Source organism: Phyllopteryx taeniolatus, chromosome 2 (genome assembly GCF_024500385.1).
Source record: "Phyllopteryx taeniolatus isolate TA_2022b chromosome 2, UOR_Ptae_1.2, whole genome shotgun sequence".
NCBI lineage: Eukaryota > Metazoa > Chordata > Actinopteri > Syngnathiformes > Syngnathidae > Phyllopteryx > Phyllopteryx taeniolatus.
Genome location: NC_084503.1, coordinates 25,313,708 through 25,326,028, shown reverse-complemented (window position 1 = coordinate 25,326,028; position 12,321 = coordinate 25,313,708). Strand labels below are relative to the sequence as shown.

Genomic DNA, 12,321 nt, shown 5'->3' with positions numbered 1-12,321 from the left:
TTTTATGCTGAGACAAGGCCACGACGATATTGAGACACTTTTAATTTCGCAATATCGTCACTGTTGTGAGATCCATATATATGACCAAAAAAAATTTCATACGCTTGCTCGATCGGGAATGTTATGTTTTGCTAGCGTGCCCGTGACTATTTTTGACAATCGTGAATCAGCAAACTGCGAGCCCTGTGTGTGTGTGTATATGTGTGTATATATATGTATATATATATATATATATATATAAAACACAAAGTGTGTGCGGAAAGTTTTCATCCATCCATCCATCCATTTTCTGAGCCGCTTCTCCTCACTAGGGTTGCGGGCGTGCTGTAATAATAATAACAATAACAATAATAAATATACAATAATTTCAATAGAATCAAGTCTTCCAAAGCAATTGCAATGCCAAATGACTTAAGGAAAGACTCAACTGGCCAATCAGTGAGATGCCTACACAGACATCTTTCACATTATTGTGAGCATAGCCAACAAATCATTGTTTTCCATACAATCCACAGACACAGTTTTATGAAATGAAATGACATATTGCCAGCTAACCTTACCTGACACACTCATAATACAAGCAGGAACAAATGATCAACATTTAGCTCAGTTCGTTTTACCATATAGTGCATTTTTCTTTGTCATTTGTTTGCTTTTGTGCTGATTCGCTAGCTAACAACCAATCAAAGTGATCATTTGTCACCGATGGGCGACACCATATTATGCTGATGAGCTGATGACACGTCAGCCAATTAGTGCGGCATGTACGCGTCACGTGATGCATATTGTAGTACCAATGGCTTTTAAGTGGATTTTACTAAATTTGTCTTGGAAACACTTTTTACTGTAAAGTAGGGAGTGTAGGTAATATTTACCCTAAACCTACCCTAAATAATAATGTACATTTTAGATGTTTTTCATGGATTTACCACTCTCCAAAATCATTTTTTACAGTGTGTGACAGCTTTAGTTCTATTTCCATTACTTCCTATGAGAAAAAATGGCTTCAAAATTGGCACAAATTGGAGATTGAACGGCATCCCGTAACTACAATACCAAAAAGTCTCGAGGAGATTGGTTAAAAAATGTTAGCCAACAATATGTACTACTTTGACCGTGGATATAACATTTTGGATATCTCTACAAATGAATAGGAGTGAGATTGGTTTAAAAACAGTCAGTGGAAGAGCCTTTTAAAAGAACCTTTTCTGCTGTGCATTCTGGACCAAGTGGGCTTTGGCCCAGAATGAAATCATTTATTCCTTCCTTTTTTGAAAAAAATAAAAATAAATTTTTTTTTCTTAAAAATGAGATGGTCGGTTGTGCCGATTACAAAACACAAATAAAGAGGCAGCAGCTCTTCAGCATTGGCAACCAGACTCTTGGCAACAATACAGTTCCATAACGGGGCCATTGTTCCCTAATGAGGGATTATTCGCCGTAATGGCGGCTCGGCATCTGCAGTGCCTTAAAAGGGCGTAAGGTGTATAAAAGGCAGGCTGGCTCTAGGGCTGTTTGGGTTAAGCAGCGAGGCGGAAACGCTGATGGAGAACAGAGAAGTGGTGGCTGATGATGATGAAGAGTAATGCTCCCCACTTGTTTACACTTCACCTTCACGGGAGAAAATTGAGCCTAAAGCTCTGCCTCTTGACTCCACTTTCAATGCGATCACAACAACAGTAAAGAAGATGTGTTACTTTCTTCTTCTTCTTTTTCTTATTAGAGGTCTGAAGTATTATATAATTTTATACACATAGACAGACGTAAATGTGCATTTGTGTGACAAAACGCCTGGCCTATTTCACACCCCACAAAGAACAACAAACAGTAAATAAAAGTATATAGAATATCTATAAATATATTTAATAATAATAATAATAATAAATGAAAAACCCAAAATTATATTGAAATTTCCTAATATATTTAAGATAGTTAGAAACAAATAAAACATTTCAAAATACAAAATAAATAAATACCCCGCCCATAAAAAACAAAACAAAAATGAAGATATTGAAAATACATACATACTGTAAATTATTACTGATTAAAAAAAAATGAAAACAAATAATCCCCACCCCTCCAAAAAGAAATAAACCAAAATACACATCTTTAAAATTCATGAAAATATATTTCAAAAATAAATCACAATCGTTCTTCGCCATATCGCAGTTCACTCTTTGGTGTTTCTCTGCATCTTGTTTTTGTTTTTAAATTATAATATCAAATTTTAGATTGCGTGATTTTGTCGCGATCATTTTTTGACACGGACTGTTGGAGGAAAGAGTGCCGTAAAGACAGAATGTCCAAAGTTTGTGATCATTTCACACTCAAAAACAAAAAAAAAAAAAAACGAAAAGAGCAGAACTGGGTTATGCAACTGCATGTCTACAGTAAAGTAAACATCCATCTATCCATTCATTTTCTATATCGCTTATTACCCTCATTAGTGTCACAGGTGTGCTGGAGCCTATGCTAGCTGACTTCGGGCGAGAGGCGGGGTACACCCTGGAATGGATGCCAGGGCACAGATGGACAAACATAGACAAACAGGCAATCATGCTCACATTCACACCTACGGACAACTTAAGAATCTTAACCTACCATGCATGTTCTTAGAATGTAGGAGGAAACCGGAGTACCTGGAGAAAAGTCACGGCCGGAGTAGTGATACGAACCCACAACTGAACTGTGAGGCGGTCATGCTAACCAGTCAGTCACCGTGACGCAGAAAGAGCCGCTAGTTAGAACGAATTGAAATCCCTCCACAGGTGGTCGAGGACAGCCGCTGAAGGACTTTCAAACACTTTACTGAACAACTGGTAAGAAAACAAACATGTAATAAGCACATTCATTCACGAGCTGTCAAGGGCCTCAACTTACACCGAGTAACTCAACACGCAGACTGGCTGACGATTAGCCACTTAACAGCCAGCGCTCTGCTGAGCCAATATGGCCAATTCTACACTCTCATTCACTGACTCCGACATCATAACTGCACAAAATAAAATGCACCCTGAACTGGTCGCCAGCCAATCGCATATTGACAAACAATCATTCACACTCACATTCACACCTACGGGCAATTTCGAGTCTTCAATTCACCTACCATGCATGTTTTTGGAATGTGGGAGGAAACCGGAGCACCCGGAGAAAACCCACGCAGAACATACAAAACTCCACACAGGCGAGGCCAGGTTTGAACCCAGGTCCTCAGAACTGTGAGGCAGATGTGCTAAGCAGTTGTCCACCGTGACGCATGTATTTAATTTTTTAAATCTATTTACATATTTAAAAACCCAAAAAATTAATACTGAAAACATACCTACCCCCACAAAAAGAAACTAAACTAAACGACATAAATAATTGCGTGGTACTGTAACCAACGTTTGTACGAAAACTGCAACTGCGCAACAAGTCGCTATTTCTACCTGTAATGATTGCCCTAAATTGGCCAATGACTGAAAGTGGACTCGGAGCCAATCACACAGCATCACTTCGAGACTTTTCTGAATTCTGTTATGATATTTGCGACCATTTTAAAATCCTACTCCAATTACTTATTTGTGTAGAAAGTATCCGTATAAAAATACACCATAGAATCCACTTTTTAAGATTAGCCGGGTTTACATGCAGACTTTTTTGTCATTCAGATTGAAAATCTCTGATCAACTGTTTACATGTGACGTGATCTATTCCGATCAAGCGAATACATGTGCACTACATTCAATTGGAACAGCCATGCTACATGTGCACATCGACGTAAACGTCACGCCATTTATCAAGGTGGAGGTGTCTATTTAACACAGTAGTTGGGATTGTTTTTCACATTATTAAAGCAAAAGCTTGATAAAAAAACAAGTTACAAGTAATTAAAAACAAGATCTCTGTCACATACGAGCTTTGGTTAGCAGCCGCCACATTTACAAGTGCGTAGACAATGACGTCTCCGTGCATTTACGTCTAGACAGAGCATGCGCAGACAGAGTCCTGCCCTAATCCATTCCGATTCACGGTTTACATGAGGAAAATGTACTTTTGATCGGTTTGGCAAAAGGAATATTCCACCCCAGTGAAACGAATGAAATTGCTTTCAGATTTGGCCTGTTTATTGGAATTGAGGTATGTATATAAAGGATTTTCATTCAGTTGGAGCTTCTAACCCGATAATCGGAATAGAAGGCTCCATATAAACCCCCCTAAAGAAAGCAGCTCAAAAAATTAATTAAACCAGCATGCACTGAACTTTGACTATGAACTTTTAAAATCTGTCTGAAGATACGAGGTACAACTATGCAAATACAACAGATACAGTATAAGAACTCATTAATTCCTCAGTGAATTAAGTTAATCACCATGAAAAACCAATAGGATGATTTATGCATGGATGGCGATAACAAGGTATAGTGCACCATAGTAATGTATATGTGGTGTTTATACATTATGTGCTGTAGATGTACTGTATATTTGTTTGTCTATGCAGTTGTCCCTTGCTCCAAGACAAATTACTCCTTGAAAGCGACACTTTGAACCTTTAAGTCCCAGAAAGAGAACATTTCTAGGAAAAAGAGGCCAGTAACAAAATGTTACAGGTCAAAATTTAGTAGGTTCTCAACATGTTTTGGCGTCGGAAAACAAACAAAAAAACACCCGGTGCAGTTGTGTTTAGTTCACTTTCACACGTTTTGTATAAGACAAATTATACCAACCTATTGATAAGTAGTGCAGAAATTGTTTATTCTACCACAATAGATGGCGCACCTGCCCACTTCCTGCAAGCACTGTGCTAAAAGACCAGAAACAAAACTCTCCCAAGTGGTCCTTGGATGTCCAATGGCTATGAGCCTTCTAAGAAGTGCGGCGGTGAGTGTGAGTGGGACACAGGAATTCAGGAGGAGATTATGAGTGCCGCTCACCTTATCATTTTATATGTTTACAAGGAGTCATTTACTATGCCGTCGAATGAAGTGTACGGCAAGTGACGGGAACGAGATATACAAGACGGCAACGAGAGGACCGTGATATACCAGGAAAGCTACTCTGCAGCAGACACTTGAATTCTAAACCCTGATAAACCCGCTTCAATGGCATCGGGAAGTCAGTCCTAATAAAGTATGTAAAAATAACCAGATAAAATGTTACTTTGCAGTCATGGAGTCAATGCATTCCTAGGATGTAGTCTTCCTTAACATACAGCACTAGGGTACCCTAGTAATAGGGCACCCCTAGATTTGCTGATTTAAACAGATACATTTTGGCCTGGAGGTGGATATTTGTACAGATACTGGATTTATTTCTATTGTGCAAGGTGGCAGTTATCACAAATGATTTGTAGCCTTTACACCGATCTGATCAGCCTGATCGGTATTGGCCGATAACTAGCATTTTATGCTGATCGACCGACGGGCTTTAATGTCATAACTTGCCGATCCGATCAATGACTGCAAAAGACATTTACTCCGCATTGTCATCGTGTACAGTATATTTGAATCCAAAAGCTGGTTTATTTTTAGTATACAAGTACACAAGTATATACAGTAAATGAACAAGTCATTTAAATAGACACATTTCTCCATCTTGTGATCGAATCGGTGATCGGTTATCATTTTTTTAAAACTCGCTGATCGGCCCCAAAAAACCTGATCATGTAAAGCCTAAAAACTAGTGGTGGTCAGTCAAGGGAAGCAAGGCAAACACTATTTAAAGCACTTAAATTCTAATAATTATTCCATGAAATTGTGTTTCTTTATTCCCAACATTCTCTTCATTCCGTCGTCTATGTCATGGCTGCACTGGTTCTAGCATGTGTCTGCTTGCAGATGTAACTTCAACTATATAACAAGGGAACCGTTTCTTTAACCAATTAAAGTTCAAATTTGTCCTCACAGGACCTGAGTACTGGCCCTGGATGACATCAGAATTTCCGCACCCATTAACTGGTTGTTATTTCCCGTTAGTTTGGTTATTTATTTTGTGCAAGGTGGCGGTTATAATGAATTATTAGCAGAAGAAGCTGTCATGAAATAACAGCACACCTACCTGACACATTGTGATTTTTTTCTGACTGCTTATCCCCAATCGGTTTGGTTATTTCTCTTGTGCAATGTGGTGGTTATCATTAACAACTCACATTGCAGTTGTTTTACGACACATATACTGTACATTCTGAGTGCCCGACATTAGCAGTGGGTGACAGAGCATGCTGCAGAAATTTTTGACCGGATTAATTCTAGACCGTGCCATAACTTTCTTTTTTATTTTTGTCTTTATTTCTGTTGTGAAAAGTGGCGGTCACCACAAATAATTGGGATAATAATTATTAGCCATGGGTGCCTGTGTTTTAATCTGCGGATGATTTTTAGTTGTTCATATTTTTTTTCTATTGTACAAGGAGTTGTCGCTTATAATGGAAAACTGTCAAGGAACAATCACATTGCAGAAACACTGAAATTGCACACACGGAGGGTGTCATGGAGGTTTCGTGACTGGATTATTCCGTGTCATTCTGTTCGATTTTATTGTACAAGGTAGTGGTTATCACTAATAAGTGGGGGATTCATAGCATTAATTAAAGGACTTGACTGTGTAATTTTTCTGGTCACCCTTTTCTGGTTCTGATTATTTCTATTGTGCAAGGTGGTGGTAACTGGCAAATGGAGCCATGCTATTAGGTATATAACACTTACAGTACATTGCTAATTAATTGCGATGTCTGAACATTAGCGTCTGTGAACTGAGGTACCTTCACGAACCTTGGAGGTTTGAGGGAAGCTTTTTTTTGTTTTTTTAATGTGAAATATTTTCATAATAGTATTTAAAAATCTTGACTTCGAAGGCCAACAACAGGCAATCGCTGATATGTTCGACATTAATGTACTCATAGAGGTGCAAAGTGAAAAGGGCAGTGTCCTTATAACAGCCCCATTAAATGTGTTTCTAATGGCAGGAAGATGTACACTATTGTGCTTAATGCATATTCTTCAAAGAATCTGGAAGATTCCCATGAGGGACTGGAATAACCACAGAGGGATGTTCAATATTTTATCTCAGTTCGCCTTGGAGTTTGAAGGGAAAAATTGACTGCTGATTGCGTTTCATTTTCATAAGTAGCAACAAAGTGCACACGCACACACACAGTGTAGAGAATGCAAATGAAGGAACGGGTGTCACACAGGGTAACACAAAGATCCGATTCACCACCATATAAGTTGCAGGAGAGATGTTTAAATGGACGTTCCTGCTCTTTATGGCCCCAAAATGGCTTCTTACCACATGGAGGGGGAAGAAATTCTGGATTTTCAGATGTTTAACTTCTGAAGCTCTTTTACTGTTATTGCATCAGGCTACCTCAGATTACCCATAATTCCGCAGCCACGATGCATAACCGACGAGCTGCATTCAGCAGAGATGGGTTACAACAGCTGGCCTTGCATTCTGTTGCTTTATATCAGCTATAATATAATTCAGCTCTGTGTTGCTATGCTACCTGTACATGTTGTTTGATACTCCATTTCTACAATTAAATATGTACTCATATGCAGAAGGGGAGGGGGAAGTGCGTGGGAGGGGGCATGGAGGCAAATACAAATGCATTTTTGGAAATATCCATCCATGCATTTTCCAAACCTGACTCGGGTCGAAGGTGTTCTGTCGCCAATAGGACAAAAAATTAAAAATGAAAATTAAAAATTAAATTCAAACATTAATTAAGGACTACTATGGCAAAATGTTTCAGAATAACAGAAAAAGGTATCCCCTCCTTGAGGTGTCACCTTATCGTGGTGGAGGGGTTTGTGTGTCCCAATGATCCTAGGAGCTAAGTTGTCTGGGGCTTTATGCCCCTGGCAGGGTCACCCATGACAAACAGGTCCGAGGTGAGGGACCAGACAAAGCACGGCTCCAAAGACCCAGATGATGACAAAAAATTATTGGATCGCGTTTTCCCTTGCCCGGACGCGGGTCACCGGGGCCCCCCTCTGGAGCTAGGCCTGATGGCGGGGCTCGAAGGCGAGCGCCTGGTGGCCAGGCCTGCACCCATGGCGCCCGGCCGGGCACAGCCCGAAAGGGTAACGTGGGTCCCCCTTCCTATGGGCTCACCACCTGTGGGAGGGGCCATAGGAGTCGGGTGCATTGTGAGCTGGGTGGTGACCAAAGGCAGGGACCTTGGTGATCCGATCACCGGCTACAGAAGCTGGCTCGAGGGACGTGGAACGTCACCTCTCTGGGAGGGAAAGAGCCCGAGCTAGTGTGCGAGGTCGAGAAGTTCCGACTACATATAGTCGGGCTCGCCTCCACACACAGCTTGCTGAGGCGGCCGACCGCAGCTGTGACCGTAAGTCGGTGCCTGTCGTGGCGGCAATCCCCAAACCAGTTGGTGGACACCAGCTGTGAGGGATCCCGTCAAGCTGAATGAGTCCTATCGGGCCTTTTTGGCCTGTGGGACTCCTGAGGCAGCTCATGGGTACCAGTTGGCCAAGCGGAATTCAGCTTTGGCGGTTGCTGAGGCAAAAACTCTGACGTGGTAAGAGTTCGGTAATGCCATGGAGAAAGACTCCCGGACGGCTTCGAGGAAATTCTTGTCCACCATCCGGCGTCTCAGAGGGGGAAGCAGTGCACCATTAACACTGTGTATAGTGGGGATGGAGCGCTGCTGACCTCGAGTCGGGACGTTGTGAGTCGGTGGGGAGAATACTTCAAAGACCTCCTCAATTCCACCAACATGCCTTCCCATGAGGAAGCAGAGTCTTGGTTCTCTGAGGCGGGCTCTACTATCGCTGGGGTTGAGGTCACCAAGGTGGTTAAAAAGCTCCTTGGTGGCACTGCCCTGGGGGTGGATGAGATTTGCCCGGAGTTCCTAAAGGCTTTGGATGTGGGGCTGTCCTGCTAGACACGCCTCTGCAACATCGCGTAGACATCGGGGACAGTGCCTCTGGATTGGCAGACTGGGGTGGTGGTCCCCATTTTTAAAAAGGGGGACCGGAGGGTGTGTTCCAACTACAGGGAGATCACACTCCTCAGCCTCCCTGGTAAGGTCTATTCAAGGGTGCTGTATAAGAGGGTGCATCGGGAAGTCGAATCTCAGATTCAGGAGGAGCAGTGTGGTTTTCATCCTGGCCGTGGAAGAGTGGACCAGCTGTACACCCTCGGCAGGGTCCTCGAGGGTGCGTGAAGGTGTTCGACCTTGTACCTTGGGGAGTTCTGTGGTGGGTGCTTCGGGAGTATGGGGTGCCGAACCCCCTACTACGGCCTGTTCGGTCCCTGTACGACCAGTGTCAGAGTTTGGTCCTCATTGCCGGCAGTAAGTCGGACTCGTTTCCGGTGAGGGTTGGACTCCGCCCAGGCTGCCCTTTGTTACCAATTCTTAACTTTTATGGACATAATTTCTAGGCGCAGCAGAGGCGTCGAGGAGGTCCAGTTTGGTGGGCTCAGTATTGCATCTCTGCTTTTTGCAGATGATGTGGTTCTGTTGGCTTCATCAAGCCGAAAGGCGACGCTCTCGATTTACCGGTCAATCTACGTTCCTATCCTCACCTACGGTCACGGGCTGTGGGTCGTGACCGAAAGAACAAGATCCCGGATAGAAGCGGCCGAAATGAGTTTCCTCCGCAGGGTGTCCGGGCTCTCCCTTAGAGATCGGGTGAAAAGCTTGGCCAGCCGGGAGGGGCTCAGAGTAGAGCCGCTGCTCCTCCGCATTAAGAGGAGCAAGATGAGGTGGCTCGGCATCTGATTAGGATGCCTCCCGGACACCTCCTTGGTGAGGTGTTCCGGGCACGTCCCACCGGGAGGAGACCCCGGGGACGACCCAGGAGACGCTGGAGAGACTACGTATCTCGGCTGGCCTGGGAACGCTTCGGGATCCCCTCGGAAGAGCTTGAGGAAGTGGTTGGGGAGAGGGAAGTCTGGGCTTCCCTGCAGAGGCTGCTGCTTCCGCGACCCGACCTCAGATAAGCGGAGGGAAATGGATGGATGGAGAACAAAACTAACCACACAGCATACTGTGGAGCGACCAAGCGTCATCGTCAAAAAATATAAGATCTTTAATACCGCACAGGGAAATCTCACAGTAAGACTCCACACTAAAGGGCTCAGAGAGACTGTTCAAGTGCATCAGTAGGTCATTTTAGTCAAAAATATGAACGTTATGGAAGTTATTGCACATGATTTGCTTTCGCGGGCCACATAAAATGATGTGGCGGGCCGGATCTGGCCCCCAGGCCTTGAGTTTGACACTTGTGCGCTAATCGTTAAAGGATCATCTCAAGGCATCTCCATATAACGTAAGATCTTCAAAAAATGAGGTAAGTACTTACAGGAGCTCATCATACTTTAATTCCATTTAAGAAACTGGTTTGCGTCTATTGGTGCAGCTGCATTGGTTCTCAACATAAACATGGACATACACAACATTGTCATATAGTGTGTAGAAAATACTGTATGTATTGTCGTGTCTATGTGTTTGATATACTCTTTAAGAGGCGGGACCTTGTGTGGTGGTGTGTGACAGTGCTCAGTCTTCATGTGAGTGTCTGGGTGTGGGCTGTGGCTGACAGCAGCGTGTTCATTGTGTTATGTGTTTTGCTGTTCTCCCGGCATTCAATAAATGGCTGAAAAGTGTACTTTGGTGCCTGTGGCACTTCTTTCATCACTGTATATTGTGCAATTCTTTCAAAACGGCCCCTATAAGTCACAAATTTCCAATATGGCGGGGATTTCTGCGACAGTTACAATAGACATGGTCCACAAAAAATGTATGATATAGGTGGGCAATTTATAATAAAATCTCCCTTCTTACTTTATTGTTGTTACTGCTTTAAGGTTGCCATGGCGACACCATCTGGATGCTCTGACCTTGCTTTGCCAAGTGCGGCATCTTAGAAGCATTTTTGACTCCAGGGTCTAGATTCTCATCTCCTTCCTCTTCAATAATTCGTTAACGTCGCATCTTGGGCGGGGGCGGCGAGGTGTGTGGGGCGAGCGCGTCCATATGGCAAAGTCCACTTTGGCGACCCGTGACTCCCCACTGAGTCACGCCACACGAGCTGGAAAGGCTGATTCAATGGTTCCGAGCACCTTTCGCTTCATTAGCACACGCTGTGCAAGCGAGCGGGAAGACATGCGTTATTTTCAACATTGGGAGGTCACGTCCGAGAGTTTGCCGTGCGTGGGAGCTGTTTATTTTTTCTTAGGTTAGACGAAGGAACAAAAAGAAATGCACTTGAGCGCCAGCAGTGCTGTAATGATGCAAGTGCAAGAGCGTGCATGTCAGCACTTTCTCCCGGTGGCTAAATATTGACTGTGTTCGCGAGCGGCAGATGGGCTTTGGAAGGAGCGAGCCAGCGAGCTGGCGACATCTGGTGCTCTTCGTGCCCGATGGACCTTGTGGGGTACATGGAGCTTCCTCATTAGGAATACCTATATATACATTTTTTTTGTTTTGTTTTGTGGGTTTTTTTTGTCCTGTTCGGCTGTCAGGTCAAGCAGAATGGAAAATCGTTATTCCTTTTATGCCGAAACAGTTTTACTGTGTCACAGGAGTTTTTTAGGCTTCCGCTGTGGTTAAGCTTCCGCTCTGGTACCTGTATATACAATATGTGGGCTTCTGGAACGTTATTGCCGCTGCCCCAAGGCCTTCGCCGTTCATCCCCTCATTTGCTGCCGGGCCAAATCGCAAAACCGCAAACTTCCCAGATGTGTTAGTAAAACCTCTCTGAAATGCATCCTTCCATACATTTTCTATACAGCTCATCCTCATTAGGAATGAATGGTTTGTAAGTAGAGTCAATCTGTGAGTAAAAGAGAAAAAATTAACGCTGAACCAGAATTTTCGCATTCAAATGAAAACTGGTCAATGTACTTTTTATTTTAATTCTGAAAAGTACAGCAATGCTTTTGTTTACTTCCACCACCATTTTGACTTACTACGCATTGCTTCTGCGCATGTACGCATTGTGGCTTTACTGAGAGCTCGACAGTTTGTTTTAAAAAAAAAAAAACACGGTCACTCTCTCCAATGCTGCACAGATACCATCGAGGGGCTGGCAAGGCTGCAGATTTAAGCGAGAGAAAGGGAGAACGTTGATCCAACACACTGTGAAGCTAGCGCGGCTAGGTAGCCAGCAAGCTAGCTGAAAAGTGGCAGTTTGGTGCGGTCAGTGAGGATGAATGGACCAACAGTGAATGTAAAACAGAACCGGCCGGGATTTTAGTGATGGGATGATGATACCTCAAGGAGTGTATTGACAGACTACACAAACTGTGTCGGCACTGTATTGACACTGTGTTGGTCACTCAATAGTGACCCCTGCAGTAGTTCGAACATCATTG

General features: G+C 43.3%; 1 protein-coding gene across 4 annotated transcripts in view; it reads right to left on the bottom strand.

Annotated features, from left to right (window-relative positions):
• Positions 1 to 12,321, bottom strand: part of LOC133474140 (carbohydrate sulfotransferase 8-like) — a 273,790-nt gene that overhangs the window by 88,372 nt on the left and 173,097 nt on the right. The gene's annotated exons all lie outside the window — the stretch shown is intronic.